Genomic DNA, 22,060 nt, shown 5'->3' with positions numbered 1-22,060 from the left:
TCATTTGTTCACCCTACATAGGTCGTATTGGACCCCGGGGAAGCTTTCCAAAATGAGTATCCAGGTAAAGAAAAAATGTCGAAAATGCGAAAATGCGGTGAGAAAGAAGCAAATGACATCCATATGTTTTACTCTTGCCCTCAACTTGGCCAGTTCTGAAATGAAGTAGGCAAGCTTATTGGTAAATGCTTAAACCTGGCCTTTAAGGTAAGACCTTTCTCTGTTATATTTGGTATTTTGGGTATCCTAGACTGTGGTAAAATTAATTTAACAAAAAATCAGAAACATCTTTTATTTATACTTATACTGATAGCAAGACGTGAAATTTGTCTAAAATGGATACTTCCCGTCCCTCCAAGGATTCATGAATGGGTGGGGTCGGTACATAAATTTAGGTCTTTGGATAAATCTAGAGGAGTATGCAAACGTACCGAGCATTGGGATCTATGGGACAATCTTAGATGGTAGGGTAGGAAGGGCCGTCCAATGATTCAACACCGCGATCAAAACCGTTGGCTCATAGATGCAGGAACCAACATTTTTGATCTATGGAATCGGTGGTATTGAAGCAAGGCCTCTAATTCTACTCCAAGGGTGCCTAAACTCAAGAGGACCTGATTGCACTTTATTTACCAAGATCGCATAAATGAGGACAAAAAAAACCACAAAAAAAACAGAACATACCACAGCTCATTCAATAAGCAACATGCAACAAAAGCCACAAAGCTGAGCTCCAACTTTTCCAACTTTGATCATTTCTGCATTTTGGGGTAACATGTTCTTTACAAGTGACAACTGCGCGACCGCCGCAATGACTCCGCCGACATTGTCCTAGAGTACTGATTTTACTCATGTCGGTCTCATCCCCGCAATTGCAAGGGAATACATTTTCTGCCACTGCAAAATTATTGACCTGCTCATTGATTTTGCAAATAGTTTGCAATTTTGACCTCATCTTTAAACATTTCTGTGTTAATTAACTTGGATCCGAGCATGATGACTTGGTAATGCCTGGTAGCACGCTAGGGATAAAGCAGTGTGAGTGCATCTAGATGTTGGCTAGGTGTCACTCAGAAACCCTGCCATGTTATGCTACATGTTATTGTGAAGGAACAGAAAAGAGGCGCCCTGACCTTGACCTAATTTTGTGACACCCTCCCACCTTTCTCCATTATTTCATGACAGACCAGGAAGTTGTGGTTGCACGCCCTTGGGTAGAGACTAGATCGCACCTTTTCATTCCAGCAAGGCTGAATTGATTTAAGTTGTGTTTTTTTTTTATCTTAGTGACTATGTGAACAGCTGTATAATCTAGCCCCACATCCTTTTTTGTTTTTGTTTATACATTTGGGAAACAATCTGTACATCGGGCGATCTTATATGTCAACAATGTATGTGCTATTACATACCTGGCAGGCCATTCAGTGTGGCAGCATCATATAGTTCGGTTGAATGAAACCTGGGAATTTTCCCAGTACTCATGCTCGTCAATTATAGAAAGCTAAGAAATTAATCCAACAAATATCTTTAACAGCAACATAACAATCAAAGAGAGAGATTTGCTCAGTGAAGGCAGCCACAGTTACCAGCAATCCTATCAGATGCAATAGTGTCATATGTCCCTCTTTCATCATGGCAGGATGAGGCGGTGCGAAGGGATGCTGAGGTGCCCCAGAAAGAGAAAGAGAGGGAGCTCACCGCAGTTCTCGCGCATATGTACACCTTGCAACACCCCTTTCTTTTGCATTCTAGTGGGCATGCTCTCAAAACTAGCCACCAACTCCTGTCATAAGCCCTCAATTCGTGCACAATTCTCTAGCTTCTTCAGCCCCTATCGCCACTCCTTCTACTAAGACACACGTTTCTACCTGTGCCCTCCCCTGCTATGCAGGGGCCATGGGGTGATTTACAATGAAGCGCTATGTCTCTACGGGCTATCCCTAAGGTCAGGTCCAGTAACCTCTTGTTCACATTTTTCTCTGGTCGACTTCTGTACAGAACAGGAAGTCATATCTTCGCTGTACAGAGCTGGCAACAACTCAAGGTGTGCTTCAGGTCTAGCACCACCTGAATCTAAAACTGCTGCAATAGCCAATGCTCTATGGGTCAAAAATTGGGCACCTGGTAAGCCACTGTCGATCTCCAGTTGCCCTAATCGAGTAGCAGTTCCCAAGGGTCTCCACATCTGCTGCCATCCACATAGTCACCAGGCAGTAAAATATAAATCTTTGGCTCAAGGAATCCCACCAGCTGTATTGCCGGGGCATACAATGGAAAATCACCTCACATAGTTGCTGGCCCTTCTCCAGCATATTAGAGCCACACACTAACCAAGGTCTGGAGTTCTGGGGCAAGCCCGACTTTGAGTATCATGGCCATCAATGCCCCCTCTTTATGGGCTCTCCCGTAATCTCCTGGCTTTGCCACATGAGGCCATCCAAACAGCGAGCAACCCACTGGAATTGCGCCACTAAATAATAGAGGTCAAAGTCTTGGACCTCAAAGTCCCCCTACCAGTCGTTCTCTGAAGCATACACAGGTACACCAGTGTACCCTGCCTGTCCCACACCAGCTCCTGAAGCAAGCCATTAATGGCTTTAAATCATGCTTTTGGTACCCAACTAGCTTGGTTTACAAAGTCATAAAGGACTCTTGGCAACATGACCATTGTAGACAAGGCCACATGAGCCATGATGGGAAGTTTTAGCATCCTCCAGAATGCTGCGGTGCCACGAAGAACATGGAGCGCTCTCCCAAGGTTACCTTCTCTAATGTCAATGACAGTATTGTAAATTCTCACCCTCAAATATTTAAGTATTCTTGGTTCCCACAGAGGCCCAGCATTTCACACTGCCTCTGGGGGCTCCACAAGTTCAGGGGACATGGGGAAAGCACACAAGATCTGCCAGTTTGGTTACAGACCAAAGACTTATCCGAACTCCTCGAGTAGAGCCATGATCCACTGCATGCCCATACTTGTATCTCTCAGGAAGAGAAACATGTCATCTGCATACAACGAGACCACGTTTTCCCTGTCATGCAGGGGGATTCCTCTCCCACGACCCTACACCCTTGCCTAGCACACAAATGGCTCTCTCACCAGTGCAAACAGCTTCCGGAAAGAGGGCACCCTTGGAGTGCTCCGCGGTGGATCCCAAATGGGTCTGAGATACTCCGGCCAATGCACACACGGGCTCTTGCACAAGCCTATAATAATGCAACCCATCGAGTCCATCCCTCACCCAGAGACATCCAAGTCATGACCTCTTGAAGGTAGTCACACTGCAACGAGTCAAAAGCCTATCTTACATCTACGGAAATACCTATGACTCTGGGTACTATTCATAAAGTGTTTCATCTTTGAACTCAGTACAGACACCTGATTTTGTAGGAGGTGTTGTGGTTAAGGATAAATCCATAATGGTCCCCAGGCCCCATGGCAGCAATGGCCTTGCTAAGGATCTTATAATCCAGGTTGAGCATTATTAAAGGATGACATGTTATCGCATCCAGGGCATCCCCCGCTGGTTTGGGAAAGAGACAATATGAATCTCTCTAGTTCGGTCCGTTCTAATGCTGCAGCATTCATTTCAACCAACCACTGAACCAATTGGATGGTATAAGCCTAATAAAATTCAGCTGAACGTAAATCCATCTCAGGTAGTTTACCACATGTTGAGCCATTTATGGCATCCCTGATTTCAGGTTCCGAATGAGGGCACCAGATCGCCAGCCCCGTAGTGTTTCCCAATAATGTTCTGAAAAAATAGCAGAATTTCAGGTTGGGAGTATACTCATTTCCCTGTCGAAGCATTCAGATGTATAATGGGTCTCCCCATCCTCAATCTGAAGGAGCCACACCAGTAGTCGCCTGGCCCAAAAAAACACCACATGCCAAGTCCTGTGCATCAATCTCCGAAGTCTGAGATCACCGCACTGATGCAGCCCCTGCTTTGCGGCTAAAAGATTCATCCATAGTTAGATCGCGGCTGAAGAAATCGATGCAGCGCCTCTGTGACTGCTGCTGCATTGACCTCAAGTGCAACCGGATGTCCACGCATCGCACCTGTGCGCCAAATCTACATCAACCCTTGGACTGCAGTAAGGAACCAACGCATCACCTCCCCTGCGTGGCACTAAGAAACTGACGCATCACCTTCCCTGGAGCAAGGAAGCGATGCGTCACCTTCCTTGCCCCTGTCTTTTTTGTGATTTTGACGCATCTCAGGTACTTTGCAACAAAAGTGACGAATCCAGCGTTATCGACGGACAGAGCTGTTTTTACATTTGAAAAGTCATATTTTTATATCTGTCTGTTGGATCTTTGTTGTTTTGGTCTTTTTTGGTTTGATTAACGATACTTTATTCTTCTGAAGTGGTGTGGTGTTCTTTGTAGTGTTTTCATTATTTTACTGTGTGCTATGTGCAAAAGCTTTACACATTGCCTCTGAGACAAGCCTAACTGCTTGTGCCAGGCTACCAAGGGGTTATTTAATTGGCAGGATGTATAGAGATAGTCTGGGGTGGAGCCTTTTTCCTAAAACTAAACACATGTTTCCCACCGGATCACTGAATGATACTAACTTGATCGTCCAGTTAAACTAACTGCTGTGCACTGCACCGTACACTTTCGTGCCCCAGGTAACTTCCTGGGCTGTGGTATGACTTTGCCCATATAACTCAGACCCATTTACTATACTTGTATATCTTGGTAGCACAGCAGTGCTCGATGGAGAGCATGCTTTATATATATCTGGTATGACCCTAGACAGTCCATGCCATGGTTGCTTAAGAGTGCACACTGGTTGTTAGGCAACTCTTATTTCTGGCTGGAACCCATACAAACCATTTCCTGTTTGCTTAAGAGTGCATAAGGGCAGTTGTGTTTCTACTACGAGTGGGGGAACCCCACATAGTACATGCCCAGGTTGCCTAACAGTGCGTACTAGGAGTGGGCTTCTGTCCCTTCTGAGCAGATCTCAGCAGATACATGACATGATTGCCAAACAGTGTATGATGAGGTTCAGGGTGGACCCCTGTGTCATATACCTCCGTAAACCCAATTGAGCCACACACTGAGCAATTTATTGTGGCCTCAACTATAGAATACTGACCACTCTTAAAAATGGTAGGTATGGGCAGCTTCATTTATTTCAACACTTTTCAACATCTCATGTTTATTGTTCCGCGACATTTGCTGCACCATGTTTGTAGCATGTCTTTGAATCTCATAAACCTCACACAACACCTGCCATATAGGTCATACTTCATCAAACACCAGACCAACCCTGAAGTCCCAAAGGTACACTGTTGGAAATTGCCCTTTTTACAGGGTTATCCCTAAACTTTTTGCTTCTTCCTACTATTTTTTCCTAACCTGTGTTTGTTGGCTATAGGACTTTGGGCACTTTACCACTGCTGATTTGTGCTAAAGTTATGTTAATTGCATTTCTTGAGCGCACGGTTACCTGAGGATGTCCTGGCGCTGGCTACTATCTGTCCAATATCCAGAGTATGTATTGCCCTCTGTGTAAGTTGATATTGTGATTGGTTCTCCCTGATTGGCATATTTGATTTACTGGCCAGTCCCTAGTAAAGTGCACTGAATGTGCCAGGGCTGGTAAATCAAATGTTACCAGTGGGCTTGCAGAGCTGATTGTGCCACCCACATAAGTAGCCCTGAAAAGAGGTCTCAGGCCTGCCACCGCAGTGCCTGTGTGCAGTTTGTTAACTGCCATGTCGAGTTGGCAAGTGCAATCACTTGCCAGGCCCTACCCTTTCCTTTTCTTACACATAGGACACCCCTATGGTAGGCTCAAGGTATCCCCCTGGGCAGGGTGCAGAGTATGTGAAAGGTAGGACATGTACTGGTGTGTGTAACATGTCCTGATAGCGAATACTGCCAATTTCATTTTTCACTATTGAAAGGCTATCTTGCCCCATAGGACAGAATGGGGAATGCTTTGTAACATTTTACAAGCATATCTTCTCATAGGGATAAGATCGAAAAATGGAGTTTAGTATCCCTGAACTCAGGATTTAATAATACATCTTTTAGTAAAGATGATTTTTAAATTGTGTGTTTGAAAATACCACTTTTTAGAAAGTGGCTATTTCTTGTTCAACCATCCTGTGTGCCTCTGCCTGTTTGTGGATTGACTGTCTGGCTTTGGAGTGACAGGGGCTGGGGAGGTGCAGTGGCTCCAGGAGTCTGGATGACTCAGCACTAGGCTGAATAGGCCTGATCTGCATTTGGTGTGGTGGGAGGAGTAGCACCTGTACCTGAATAGGGCTGTGCCTGCCTTCCACAATGCTGGGATGCAAAGACTTCACCCCCAGTTCCCCTGAACTCTGCTGTTGTGAGTTCTGACCTGCCTTGAAGTGTCTGTGCTAGTTTTGGGCCTCTGGCGGTTGTTGCTGCTGTTCGGGAGCTGGAATTGAGAAGAAACTCAAAGAACTACAGAAAACGACGCACCGCTCTTCTTGCGGCTGGTTTTCCGACGCATCTTTACGGCGTGAGAAGAATTTGCACGGATCACCGCGCCACTGCGAAAACCATTGCGGAACCTGTCATTGCTGCAAGAATCGACGCATCGAGGGATCGCAGCTGAAGAGGACCGACGCAGCACCGCTCAACACCGTCGAATCATTCGCCGACGCATCCCGAAGACCCACACATCGTAACTGTGCGACATGCTTTCCCAGCGCATCACCTGCGGATTGGAACCGGCCTGAAGAATCGACGCATCAATCCCTCTACATGCAGCAGGGCTGTTGCATCACCTCCTCAGGGTCTACGAAGTGTTGCATTCCTTTGTTTTCTAGCGCTGCGGCGAATTGGCTTGGTGAACTTTCTTTTTTTTAACACAAACTTTATTAAGCTTTTTAATCATAAAAGAAAATCATATTCCATAATCACAGTAAATCACAATGCAGATCGTGTGGCATGTCATCGCACACTCAGCGAACACGTACATTAACATGGTGCCAGTGCAACATTACAATGTGCGTAATTTGTCGACAACAATACATCATTATTTGTACAACACTTGATAGACGGTATTCCAGTCTATATCTTTGCCTTACATTGTGAGAGTGTAATCATGCCTGATAAAACAATAGAACTACCTTGGATCCCTCCCTCCACCCCCCACCTGCAGTTATCTAACTGGGGGCACTGTCTATATCCATCTCATTGGCAGAGTAAAATAGTAACATTATGCGTAAAGACCTTTACAAGACCTAGGATTCGGAACATAATCTTTCCCAATCTGGGGCGCTCAGGGATATCTAATGAGCAGCATTTATCCCCGTCACAGTATCGCTCAGCTACAGCCACGCTCATGTTACACCAACCTGCGTTGGTTCCTCCCAGCTTTTAAACGCCTCACACAACACATCCCATGCCATTGCTATTGGAATTTTTTGCAGTCCTCTCTGTTCTTCTCTGCGTATCGCAGCACTTTCAGCGAGACTCCATTTGATCACTTCCTCCCTCCAGGACTCTAAGCTGGGCAGCCTGACCGCCTTCCATCGACTAGTTATGTGTCTCTTCGCTAGTAGGAGCGCTAGGTTGGCAAAACGTGTCTGCACCTTGTACCCCTTGGGTTGGCGGTATAACCCCAGCAAACAGCTCCTCGCCATATTCCAAGTATTGTCCCCTATAATTTCTGTAAGCACCCGTGCAATCTGCCCACAATAATGGGATAGAGCTGGACAGGACCATAGCATATGCACAAACCCAGCATCTGTCTAAACGCAGCGCGGGCAATCGACTGGGACAGCTGGGAACAGTTTGTGAAGCCTATGTGGAGTGAGGTATGCTCTCTGAAGAATCAGGTATTGTATAAATTTGAACCGCTCATTGCGGGACACTATCTTTGGGTATGCTAGTGTTCTCACCCAGTCTTTGTCTGTCAGTCCCTCCGTTACATCTGCTTCCCATTTTACCCACAATGCCCCAAGGGGTGATGTTACTGTCCCTCTTATATCCACATAAAGCCATTTTGTTAAATGTCTACCATTTCCCATTAAATGGAGCATGTGAACTAATTCATTCACAGATGGCTCCTGTCCAGTTGGGGCACATAATTGTTTCAAACAAAGTGACACTCCAGCGTGTAAGAGGAACAAGGTATCCGTCATGCCGTTAGCATTTGTGAAATCAGCGTGTGACATTAATGTATCCTCTTGGAATAGTGTTCCCACCATTGCTACTCCCTCTGTCTCCCAGCTTGCTATCTGTCTCTGCGTAACTATTCCTGTTGGGATAGGTAGTCCTACAAAAGGGATATTTGGAGCATATGGTACACAGAAGCGAGTGTACCATTTGGCATAAGTCCAGTATTTTAACGCTATTTGTAGTAGCGGTGAGTCCTTAGTATCAATTGGGCGCTCGCTATGTAGTTTCACATGCAATTTACCTTGCGGCCACATTCTAGTCGTGTACTCAATCTCCTGCAGGTTGCATACCGCAAGCCAGAATGAAAGCCATTGTAGCTGGCTCACCATGCAATAAGCCTTAATGTCAGGCGCACCCTACCCTCCAGCAGTGGTGGGTAATTTTAGCTTCTTAAGTGCCACTCTTCTCCTACCCGTGCCCCATACTAGTTCTACCAGTAAGGAGTCTAGTACCCTAAATATTTTCGCAGGGAGGAAGATCGGGATTGTTGTGAAATAGTACAGTACTCTAGGTAGCATTACCATCTTAGCGATGGCTAGACGTCCCATGACTCATAATGGCAATGTGGTGCAGAACGCTATCTGAGAACGCAGTGCATTTATTGCCCTCTGCACATTGCCATCGACTATGTCTTGTTGTGTTCTATATATGTGTACACCCAGATATTTAAACGTAACCGGGGCCACCTGTACCTCGTCATCCCTGAATCCTACTCTACATGGGGCATCCAGGTGGTGGAAGAAATATGCCACTGATTTATCAAAGTTTATGTGGGGCCCAGACACCTGCTCGAACTCCTTAAAGGTCACTGACGCATCAGGAAGTCCACTGTATAAATCTCTGGAATACAGTATGATGTCATCAGCATATAGCGATGCAGCGTGTATCACCGGGCCGACTGGTATGCCCCAATCGGGGGGTGATATGCGCAGTTTGTGTGCAAGTGGTTCGAGTATAAAGAGCATGGGGGACAGGGGGCAACCTTGTCTCGTACCCCTTTGAACCCGATATGCCTGCGATATGTTGCCTCCAGTCCTAACTCGAGCCATCGGAGCAGCGTACAATAACCTAACCTAATTGCTGTATTCAGCAGGTATCCCATATAGGCCCATGGTGTGCAGCATGTGTTCCCAACTCAGCGTGTCGAACGCCTGTCGCATATCTAAGGAGAGGCAGCCCGCCTTTGAGAAACGCTCCAAGGGGGCCCACATTATTTGATAAAGCCGCCTCACATTTTGCGCAGTACTTCTTCATGGTACAAAACCACATTGGTCTACATGTATTAGCTTATTAAGATAGGGCAGTAATCGTGTCACTAAAATCTTACTTAAAATCTTATACTCTGTGCTGAGGAGCGACAAGGGGTGGTACGCTGAGATGTCAGCCGCATCTCGCCCAGGCTTGGGCAGTGAAACCACTAGTGCCTGGTTTGTGGTCTGGGGAAGAGCGCCTTCCTAAGCAGACACTGTGTACAGCACCTGCAAGTGGGGGGCAATTCCCTGGCATAGGTTGAATAAAACTCTGCTAGTAGGCCGTCCAGCCCCGGGATTTTATTTCACGGCAGGGCCCGGAAGGCGGTCACTATTTCCTCAATTGTGATGGGGGACCTTAGTTCGTCTTGGTCTGTTGCAGACAGCTGCAGCAGCCTCACTCCCTGTAGAAACTCCCGGATTTCTGGCCCCTGCGAGCCTCGAGGGGCGCTGTACAAACTGCTATAATATTTCCGGAATGCCTCATTCATTGATAATTGAGTATCAGCCACTTCGCCTGACGGTGAATGGATTTGCGTTATAGGGGGTCACTTGAGGCTGGTCCCTAATAATGCGTGCCAATAGGGTACCTGCCTTATGAGCCTCCATGTGAGTTCTCTGGACATACGCTTCTATAATCAATTACTCGCAGCCGCTCCAGCAAATCAGCATGCTCAACTCGCATCTTCTGCAGACTATCCCCTTGAGCTGGAGACTCCGCAGCTGCTGCTTCCAGAGGCCCCAATTGACCCTCAACTTCCGTCAACATACGTACTATCTCCTGCCGCGCTCCAACCACTGCTCCTATAGAGGCCCCCCTTACCACCACCTTGAACGCGAAATAGTCTGTTACAGTGGCAGTCATTCGTGCCCGAAAAGCCCCGTCCTCAAGCACGGTGGGGTTAAACCTCCATGACGGCACCGGTGTCGGGATGTTTCCCCACTCTATTGTCATCTCTGGAGGACAGTGGTCAGAGAGCATCTTACCTAAATGTGTTATGCACAACACTCTCGAAGAATGGGGGGAACAGAAGATATGATCTATTTTAGCGTGTACTGCATGTACATGGGAGTAAAAGGAGTATTCCCGTGTCGTTGCATGTTTAACGGGCCAAACATCTTTGAGGTCCCACCCGTCTTCACAGACACCTAATGCCCTGGCTTGTTGTGTTGCCAATGCGTCTCACAGTGGTGGGTGTGATCTATCCACACGCATGTTCAGCACTGCATGATAGTCCCCCCCAAGAATCCAAGGGTAAGGTACCGAGTCTGCCAATTCGGTGCTCAATCGTTGGAGGAACCCTTCTTGTTCTGAGTTTGGTGCATAAATACTCCCAATCACCAGCATCTGTCCATCCAGCTTACCCCTCAGTAGTACATATCTGACCTCAACGTCCACCCTTTGCTCCAGCAATCTGTAAGGGACCCCGGCCCGTATCCATACAGCCACTCCTCTTGCAAAAGCCGAGTAATTTGTATTATATAACTGGCCTCTCCACTTTTTATGCAATTTATTCGCTTCACTGGCGTTTAGATGTGTCTCCTGTAGGAGGACAATTTGTGCTTTCAGTCTACCAAGCTGTGCATGAATGCGGTATCGTTTATTCCACATAATAAGGTTATACTACGCCCTTGACTCCATCTATAGCAGGTATATCACACTCCACCAGCCCTTGTCCCATGTGCCTGGTCGCAGTGTCAGTCTTCCGCATGGTCAATCGTGCTCCCTTGTAACTGCTACATTGAATTCCCAAACTACCCCAATTTGAAGGTCCAACCCCAGAACTGTGTTTGACCAATCAGCTGGTACATGCAATAACAGCTCAATCTCGTCTATTGCCTCTGCAAGGGAGGAAGATGAAACGCCAACCGCAGACCATTTTACCACATGCACGCACAACACGCTGTGCCAAAAGTGCCCCTTACCACTGTTGTACTACAGTAATTGAGCTTGGTAAATTAAACAGTACATTCTCTGCAAAGAAAGAAACTTAAGATAAGAAAACAAGAAAAAATAACAGTTAGGGGAGAAAAAGAGATTGCTTTCCGGGCCTGGGACACCACTCATCATGAACACACATTATATATGAAGAATAATTCTTATCGATACAGTTACCAACTGGTGCCAGCTTGCAGACTTCATCACCATCTATCTATGTCATGTAGGGTCTCTGGACTTTGGGCAGGGGGGAGCCTCCACCATCACCACCAGTGTCTTACAATTCAGCACCAGTTCCATTGGCTTGGTGAACTTTGACGCAACTACAGGTACTTTGGTGAAAAGTCACGCATCCATAGTTTTCTATGGTACAAGTTCTTGAAACTTTTCTAAAAGTCATATTTTTAACTGTGTATGTTGGATTTTTGTTGTTTTGGTCTTGTTTAGTTTAGATAAAGATAGTTTATTTTTCTAAACTGGTGTGGTGTCCTTTTGTGGTGTTGTCATTATGTTACTGTGTGTGTTGGTACAAATACTTTACACATTGCCTTTGGGATGAGCCTGTCTTCTCGTGCCAAGCTTCCAAGGGATTGAGCAGGGGTTATCTAAAGTGTGTATCCCCCTTACCCTGACTAGAAGCAAGGGTCCCTATTTGGACAAAGGCACCTACATCTGCCAACTAGAGATCCCAATTTCTAACATTGGTGGCAGCCATGGGATTTGAACCTGTATTTGTACTTGACCCACAGTGATTGGTGTACATCACTAGTTTAGTGCAGACCACTATGCAACCACATACTGTGTTTTGTTTTTGGTTCTATTTTTGAGTGACTCTTAAAGTATCCACGCATTATGTCTCAGAAGGTTAAACCAGCAAGTGATGTTGCAGAACTGGAGTTTGATATCGAAATGTTAAGTAGTTACAAAGTAGGTCAACTCAAGCAGTTCTACAGGAACTTTGGATATCCCACAAAGAGCAGCTCCAGGTAGGAGGAGCTACAGAAGGCCTTAAGGGCCTGGTGGGAGGTCAGAGAGGCTGGGGAGACAGAGGATGCAAAGGTGGAGGAGGATGCTCAAGGGGATGGTTTCAGATCACAGGTTCTGCCTGTGGGAAGAGCAGTCTCTAGGGATAGCAGCAATCATTCATCTAGCAGTTTTCCCCAGAGGAACTGGAGGAGAACCAAAGGGTCAGGGAGCAGGAGCTAGAAGTCCTGAGGATCAAAACAAAGCAGATGGAAATGGAAATTCAGCCCAAGGCAGAGGAGAGCAGGAGAGTTTATGCCTTGAAAGAAAAGAAATTGATCTTGGCAAATGAGCTGAGAATGAGAGAGCTCGGTGAGGAATTTGCGAGGCTTGAGACCCTGAGTGTCTCAACTAAGCAAAAAGAAATGTGTGCAGCTCATGAAGTGAGCTTGGCTGTGTTGGAGGTAGAGTCCAGCTCAGTGTCGTGATTCCCCGTCCCAACTCCCATAAATCCCTAAAAATGTACATGCAGGACTAAAAGGTGGTTCATAACGCTTCCAGAGAAGCGCAATATTCCCAGAATAAAACCCACCCCTGTCCCGTGCTTCCAACACACCTTGGTCTGAGTATGTTAATGCTTATATAACTGTTTAGGAATATGCAGTGCTTATGTAATGCGTTTCATATCAAAAGCCCTGTGTTGCTTTTGTATTTCGTTTTTTATGTACGTTGTAATGTGTAAAATATGTACTTTTTCCACCGTTTTTATATACATAAGTTCAATGCGTTCTACATCAACGAAAGATCACTCATTGTGGCACAACCGGACTGAAGTAAAAGTAAAAAGCATTACGCATCTTGCATCAATGCAGTCTTCCGATATGCGCACGTTACGTAGAACGTGCACAACGTCATCATTCTTCTTGGGTGTGGCAAGACTATTTATTGCCGCACCCATCTATCTTCCAGAAGGCACTTTGCCTTCTGCTTCTGGAGCGAGAAAACACCCCGGTTCACCTGCTGCTCGAAAGAAGGGATTCCAGCCTCCAGTAGCGCTCCGTTTTCTTCACTGCCGGTCTTGTGGCTGCTAACAGCATTTCCGGAGCTACAAGAAAGAAGAAACATGAGCTAAGTGAAAGTTTTCTGATGCTAATTCTGGCGCCCTACGCAAGAAAGCAGAAAGCAAAAACTCCATACTTACCTTGATTTATTCTTGGAACAATTTTTAGAACATTTATCTGAAAATATAGAGACAATCGTTAGCATTGAAAAAACGAACTTGTACAAAGTATTTGCGCATTTTAATAATCTGAAAAAGCACTTTTATAGGATTTGCTGTGTGTTAGGCAATGTTATTTATTTATTTCTCCTTATACAGTTCGTGAAGAATATTATGCTTGGAATACTAGAGAGAGTGAGTGAAGTACTAGAATAAAATCAGAAATCCTTTTTTAAAAACAAGATTGCATAATAAGAAAACCAATAACTTATTTCTCCATGTTTATTTATAAACTCAGGTACCAGCTTACAATCATCTTCTACATCACTCCCTACAATAGTCTTCCAATTTGAATATTTCACCAACCGTCACAACAACCTACCCCTGAACACTTCACGATGACTACAAGGATGCGACGTATAACACTCCTAGATCGCAGGTAGGAAATTCTAGAGTAATTTCTATGGTTTTAGTGAGGATAGTGTATGTTAAGGTTTAGTTTAAGTTTGTAGTTAATTATACTTGTCCTAGTTGCCTCGCAGGCCGACAACTAGGAGCACCTAGCGTCCCGGATCCGGCCCTCCTCCCTGAATCCCAACTGTGTTGCCTTAGTGTTCTACCTACAGGGTTATTAGTTAGGGTACTGGGAAGTTGGTCCATAACGTCTCTGCGAAATCATCTTACAAGCAACTGGCAGGTAATATTGCTTGTAATCCTAACAGAAGGCAAAGCCCATGAATAATATTTCGCCCAGACGTTATGGATGCGACTACTTCAGTGTCACTGAAAGATATTGCAACAATATTGGCTGATATAAAATCTGAAAATGCAGCTCTTAGAAGAGATATTTCTGCTTTACAGTCGAGCATGCACGCTCCAAACAATTCAGGTCCAGCCACTTGGAGTTTTCCAACTACTCAAAAACCTGTACAAAAACCACCTACATTTCAGCCTGGGATGCAGACTTTACACAGTAGTACCTCCTCTACACCCACTCAGAGTCAAGTAGTGACTCCTGTCACTATCCCTTTAGCACCTCCAGAAAGGTTTTATGGAGATAGTAATAAATACACTATCTTTTTAAATCAATGCCACTTACATTTCATTGCAAGACCTACAGCTTTCCCAGATGATTCATCTAAGATAGCATTCATATTATCTTATTTAGGAGGTGATGCAGCTTTATGGTCGGTACCTTTTCTGGAAAGTTGTTGATCCGATTTTACATGATCTCAGACAATTTAAAGAAACGATGAAAAAGTTATTTGCTAAACATGTATTTGTGCAATCTGCTGATCATGAGCTATTGCACTTAAAGCAAGGAACTTCAGATTTGTTACATTATATCTCACAGTTCAATAGGCTAGTAATTGAAGCAGAATGGCGGGAAGAAAAAGGAGTTACTCTTTTTTATAAGGGTTTACGTGAAGAATTAAAGGACATGGTTACACAAATTTTGGCTCCTCTAGATGATATAGAAGAATTCATAGATTTAATTGTGAAACTTAACCATCGTTTAACTGAACGTAAAGGAGAAAAAGGATGTTCATATCAAAAAGTGTTTCCTTTCAAAGAAAGGGCTCACTTGAAAACCGATGTAGCTCTGAAGTTAGATTTAGGAGAACCTATGCAAATAGGTACTATTAAAGGACCCCTCTCTAAGAAAGAAAAAGAGAAACGGAGAAAATTAAACCAATGTCTTTACTGTTGTAAAGCTGGACACTTTGAAAAAGAGTGTCCGACTCGTCCAAATAAACCAAAGAATAAGACTAGCGATGCAGGAATTATACAACAGTCGGAAAACTAAAAGGCTCGACTTATCAAGAGGTCAGTTTTTCGAGTGAGGTAACTAGGTTGGCCTCCATGGCTTCTGGAGTATCATACCAGCATCTTAGTATAAAAGTAGCTTTACAATCTCAATCCAATAAAGACAACATTTGGTCAGTTGATGTCTTGATTGATTCAGGAGCAACTGGCAATTTTATTGATCCTAGCTTCCTACAAGAACTAGGCCTCAAATCCATGCCTAAACTTCATCCGGAAATAGTCAGAGCAGTGGACGGTAAAGAACTGACATCAGGACTTATACAAAATCACACTGAAAATCTCATCATGACATGTTCCACTAATCTTAGTGAATGCATCACATTCGACATAATTGACGCTCCTCAATTTAGACTCATTTTAGGGATTCCTTGGTTAGTGGTACATAATCCCAAAATCGATTGGTTAAAAAAGACAAGTTTATTCAATTCTGAACATTGTCACTCTAGTTGTTTATCACATCTAGTATCTGAACACCTTGTACAAGGTTATGACTTCCCTAAAGAGCCCAAAAGTGTTTTAGTGTTAGAAGGAGTGCCAATGGAATATTCAGATCTCACAGATGTATTTGATAAGAAAAAGGCCAATACTTTACCTCCACACAGAGACTTCGATTGTCGAATAGATTTAATGCATGGAGCTACTCTACCCTGCTGTAGAATTTACACTCCTACTGAGAAAGAAAATGAACATTTAAGAGAATACCTTGATGAATATCTTGCAAACGGATTTATTCGACATCCTAAATCTGCCGTGTCTTCTCCTCTTTTTTTTATTCCGAAGAAAGGGGAAGATTTGCTCACATGCATCGATTATCGCACTTTAAATAATGTTACCATTAAGAACAGGTATACGCTTCCATTAATACCAACACTATTGGATCAAATAAAAGATGCTACCATTTACACTAAATTGGATTTGTGCGGAGCATACCATCTTGTAAGAGTTTGCGAAGGCGATGAATGGAAGACAGCCTTCCGTACATAATTTGGCTTGTACGAATATCAAGTCATGCCTTTCGGACTCTGCAATGCTCCTGCAGCATTTCAATTTTTTATAAATGAGGTGTTAAGAGATTTCTTAGATTTATGTTGTGTTGTATATATTGATGATATCTTGATTTACTCTAAAAACACAACAGAACATGTAAAACAAGTAAGGGCAATTCTTCGACAGCTATTGCAGAACTCTCTATTCGTCAAATTGGAAAAAAGCATATTTCACACCACTAAAGTGGAGTTTTTAGGCTATGTTCTTAGTCCTAAAGGAATTGAGATGGATCCCAACAAGATACAGGCAGTCCTTAATTGGCCAAGTCCCTCTACTGTAAAACAAGTGCAAAGTTTTTTGGGATTCGCCAATTTTTATAGGCGCTTCATTTGTAATTTCTCTCAAATTATCACGGCAATTACTCGGCTTTTACAAAAAAAATTGAAATTTGAATGGACCCAAGAAGCAGAAAATGCTTTTCAGAGTTTAAAAACTCAATTCACTTCTGCTCTCATTTTAATGCACCCCGATCCTTCGAATCCTTTCATTGTAGAGGCAGATGCCTCTCAATTTGCTACTGGAGGAATATTATCTCAAAGACATAAAGACACAGGTCAAATGCATCCAATCGCTTAGTATTTTAGGAAACTCACACCAACAGAACAAAATTGCGCTATTGTGGATAGAGAGTTACTAGCGATAAAAGCTGTATTCGAAGAATGGCATCATTATTTGTTGGGAGCTAGACATCCCATAACGATTTATACCGATCATCAAAATCTACAGATTTTACATTCCATCAAAGCTCTCACGGCCCGACAACTTCGCTGGACTCTCTTTTTTAATGATTATAATTTTATCATCACCTATCGTCCAGGAAAAAAAAAAAAGAAAGCTAAAGCTGTATCTCGTATTGGAATTTCAGATTATATGTACCCTACATTAGACTGTATGCAACCTGTATTGCCTGCACAATGTTTTCAAGTGGGAGCAATATATTCAGATGTAATTCAAGACATTAAAAAAGAATTCCTAGATCAAAGAGTGTTAAATTAGCAGAAAAATATCCTTTGTTACATTTGAGAAATGATCTCTTATTCGTGAATAATCAGCTATTTGTACCAACTACAGGTATGCAAACACAAGTTATTCGATTACATCACGGTACTGTCATGTCAGCTCCTTCAGGAGTAACAAAAACTTATCAATCAATCAAACAAGGTTTTTGGTGGCCCTCCATGTTTAAAGATGTGCAAAAGTATGTTGAAACCTGTACCATTTGTATACAGAATAAATCACAACATCAAGCTCCTAGTGGTCTTGTACATCCTTTACCGATACCACCACAACCCTGGCACACAATATCGTCAGACTGTATTGTAGAACTTCCCCACACACACAACAGTTTTACTACCAATTTAACTGTGGTTGATCATTTCTCCCGAATGGCTCATTTCATTCCTCTAAAAAAATGACCTTCTGCACAAGAACTAGCTTCCATATTTGCGAAAGAAGTAATCAGATTACATGGAATTCCATCAGTGGTCATTTCCGATAGAGGCCCTCAATTTTTCTCTCATTTTTGGCAACATTTGGGCAAATCTTTAAACATGGACGTTCGCACATCTTCTAGTTATCATCCTCAAACTGATGGTCTTACTGAACATACAAATCAGACTATTGAACAGTTGTTACGCTGTATGTTAACAGAATATGAGGTTGAATGGTCAGATATATTATGGGTTCTTGAGTTTGCCTATAATAACATGGATCACTCCTCTACTGATATGTCTCCATTCTTTTGTAATTATGGCTTTCACCCAAAAAATATGCGTGGTTCAGTTATATCTTCCTCTACTATAGCATCGGTCAAGGAAAATATCGAAAACCTAGTTGCAATCCAATCACATGCCCAATACCACTTAGCGCAAGCAAAGGAAAGTCAAAAGCGTATTTCTGATTCTCATCGATCTGTACAACCTAGTTATGTTACAAGGTATGGTTATCCACGAGACATTTAAACATCAAGACACATAAGAAATTCTGTCCCCGATTTATAGGACCATTTGTCATAGAAAAGGTTATAAATCCGGTCAGTGTTAAGTTAGCTCTCCCTTCTAAAATTTGGATTCACCCGGTATTTCATGTCTCTTTGTTGAAACCATTTAATCCTATGACCCGAACAACAACAGTGCCCTCAGCGGTAGACGTTGATGGTACCCCCGAATTTGAAGGGCAATCCATCATAGATTCCAAACGAATCAGAGGAACATTATTCTATTTGATTCACTGGAAGGGTTATGGACCCGAGGACCGCTCTTGGGAGCCTCTAGCCAATGTCCAAAACGCTCCACGGTTAGTTAAAGCATTTCATTCTCGCTATCCTGACAAACCAAAACCTGTGCCTCAAGTCTTAGGGGGGATTTTGCGGGGGGGGGGGGTACTGTCATGATTCCCCGTCCCAACTCCCATAAATCCCTACAAATGTACATGCACAACTAAAAATGTGGTTCATAACGCTTCCAGAGAAGCGCAATATTCCCCCAAAAAAACCACCCCTGTCCTGTGCTTCCAGCACACCTTGCTTTGAGTATGTTAATGCTTATATAACTGTTTAGGAATATGCAGTGCTTATGTAATGTGTTTCATATCAAAAGCCCTGTGTTGCTTTTGTATTTCATTTTTTATGTGCGTTGTAATGTGTAACATATGTACTTTTGGCACCGTTTTTATATACATCAGTGCAATGCGTTCTATATCAACGAAAGATCACTCATTGTGGCACAACCGGACTGAAGTAAAAGTAAAAAGCATCGAGCATCCTGCATCAATGCAGTCTTCCGATATGCGCACGTTACGTAGAACATGCACAACGTCATCATTCTTCTTGGGTGTGGCGAGATTATTTATTGCCACACCCATCTTCCAGAAGGCGCTTTGCCTTCTGCTTCTGGAGCGAGAAAACACCCCGGCTCACCTGCTGCTCGAACGAAGGGATTCCAGCCTCCAGTAGCGCTCCGTTTTCTTCACCACCGGTCTTGTGGCTGCTGACAGCATTTCCGGAGCTACAAGAAAGAAGAAACACGAGCTAAGTGAAAGTTTTCTAATGCTAATTCTGGCGCCCTACGCAAGAAAGCAGGAAGCAAAAACTCCATATTTACCTTGATTTATTCTTGGAACAATTTTTGGAACATTTATCTGAAAAGATAGAGACAATTGTTAGCATTGAAAAAACGAACTTGTACAAAGTATTTGCACATTTTAATAATCTGAAAAAGCACTTTTATAGGATTTGCTGTGTGTTAGGCAATGTTATTTATTTATTTCTCCTTATACAGTTCGTGAAGAATATTATGCTTGGAATACTAAAGAGAGTAAGTGAAGTACTAGAATAAAATCAGAAATCCTTGTTTAAAAACAAGATTGCATAATAAGAAAACCAATAACTTGTTTCTCCATGTTTATTTATAAACTCAGGTACCAGCTTACAATCATCTTCTACATCACTCCCTACAATAGTCTTCCAATTTGAATATTTCACCAACCGTCACAACAACCTACCCCTGAACACTTCACGATGACTACAAGGACGCGACGTATAACACTCCTAGATCGCAGGTAGGAAATTCTAGAGTAATTTGTATGGTTTTAGTGAGGATAGTGTATGTTAAGGTTTAGTTTAAGTTTGTAGTTAATTATACTTGTCCTTGTTGCCTCGCAGGCCGACAACTAGGAGCACCTAGCGTCCCGGATCCGGCCCTCCTCTCTGAATCTCAACTGTGTAGCCTTAGTGTTCTACCTACAATGTTATTAGTTAGGGTACTGGGAAGTTGGTCCATAACGTCTCTGCGAAATCATCTTACAAGCAACTGACGGGTAAGATTGCTTGTAATCCTAACAGAAGGCAAAGCCCACGAATAATATTTCGCCCAGATGTTATGGATGCGACCACTTCAGTGTCACTGAAAGATATTGCAACAATATTGGCTGATATAAAATCTGAAAATGCAGCTCTTAGAAGAGATATTTCTGCTTTACAGTCGAGCATGCACGCTCCAAACATTTCAGGTCCAGCCACTTGGAGTTTTCCAACTACTCAAAAAGCTGTACAAAAACCACCTACATTTCAGCCTGGGATGCAGACTTTACACAGTAGTACCTCCTCTACACCCACTCAGATTCAAGTAGTGACTCCTGTCACTATCCCTTTAGCACCTCCAGAGAGGTTTTATTGAGATAGTAATAAATACACTATCTTTTTAAATCAATGCCACTTACATTTCATTGCAAGACCTACAGCTTTCCCAGATGATTCATCTAAGATAGCATTCATATTATCTTATTTAGGAGGTGATGCAGCTTTATGGTGGTACCTTTTGTGGAACGTGACGATCCGATTTTATATGATCTCAGACAATTTAAAGAAACAATGAAAAAGTTATTTGCTAAACATGTATTTGTGCAATCTGCTGATCATGAGCTATTGCACTTAAAGAAAGGAACTTCAGATTTGTTACATTATATCTCACAGTTCAATAGGCTAGTAATTGAAGCAGAATGGCCGGAAGACAAAAGAGTTTCTCTTTTTTATAAGGGTTTACGTGAAGAATTAAAGAATATGGTTACACACATTTTGGCTCCCCAGATGATATAGAAGAATTCATAGATTTAATTGTGACACTTAACCATCATTTAACTGAACGTAAAGGAGCAAAAGGACGTTCTGATCAAAAAGTGTTTCCTATCAAAGAAAAGGCTCACTTGAAAACCGATGTAGCTCTGAAGTTAGATTTAGGAGAACCTATGCAAATATGTACTATTAAAGGACCCCTCTCTAAGGAAGAAAAAGAGAAACGAAGAAAATTAAACCAATGTCTTTACTGTTGTAAAGCTGGACACTTTGTAAAAGAGTGTCCGACTCGTCCAAATAAACCAAAGAATAAGACTAGCGATGCAGGAATTATACAACAGTCGGAAAACTAAAAGGCTCGACTTATCAAGAGGTCAGTTTGTCGAGTGAGGTAACTCGGTTGGCCTCCATGGCTTCTGGAGTATCATACCAGCATCTTAGTATAAAAGTAAAATTACAATCTCAATCCAATAAAGACAACATTTGGTCAGTTGATGTCTTGATTGATTCAGGAGCAACTGGCAATGTTATTGATACTAGCTTCCTACAAGAACTAGGCCTCAAATCCATGCCTAAACTTCATCCGGAAATAGTCAGAGCAGTGGACGGTAAAGAACTGACATCAGGACTTATACAAAATCACACTGAAAATCTCATCATGACATGTTCCACTAATCTTAGTGAATGTATCACATTCGACATAATTGACGCTCCTCAATTTAGACTCATTTTAGGGATTCCTTGGTTAGTGGTACATAATCCCAAAATCGATTGGTTAAAAAAGACAATTTTATTCAATTCTGAACATTGTCACTCTAGTTGTTTATCACATCTAGTATCTGAATACCTTGTACAAGGTTATGACTTCCCTAAAGAGTCCAAAAGTGTTTTAGTGTTAGAAGGAGTGCCAATGGAATATTCAGATCTCACAGATGTATTTGATAAGAAAAAGGCCATACTTTACCTCCACACAGAGACTTCGATTGTCGAATAGATTTAATGCATGGAGCTACTCTACCCTGCAGTAGAATTTACACTCCTACTGAGAAAGAAAATGAACATT

At 42.9% G+C, this 22,060-nt stretch overlaps 1 protein-coding gene across 6 annotated transcripts in view; it reads left to right on the top strand.

The window, feature by feature from the left end:
- The window catches only part of LOC146772870 (uncharacterized), a 196,928-nt gene extending 176,943 nt beyond the window's left edge, over positions 1-19,985 (top strand). For 4 of the 6 annotated variants that reach the window (XR_014972069.1, XR_014972068.1, XM_085637918.1 and 1 more), the window contains 2 exons: positions 13,852-13,992; positions 19,845-19,985. The gene's annotated coding sequence lies outside the window, so the exon portion shown is untranslated. Of the gene's footprint in view, positions 1-13,851; positions 13,993-19,844 lie in introns of those variants that run through there. The other 2 variants (XM_085637921.1, XM_085637920.1) reach the window with 2 other exon arrangements.
- Positions 19,986-22,060: the final 2,075 nt, after the last annotated feature.

The sequence above is a fragment of the Triturus cristatus genome, chromosome 12, assembly GCF_964204655.1.
Source record: "Triturus cristatus chromosome 12, aTriCri1.1, whole genome shotgun sequence".
Classification (NCBI taxonomy): domain Eukaryota; kingdom Metazoa; phylum Chordata; class Amphibia; order Caudata; family Salamandridae; genus Triturus; species Triturus cristatus.
This window is presented reverse-complemented; position numbering and strand designations above follow the sequence as displayed.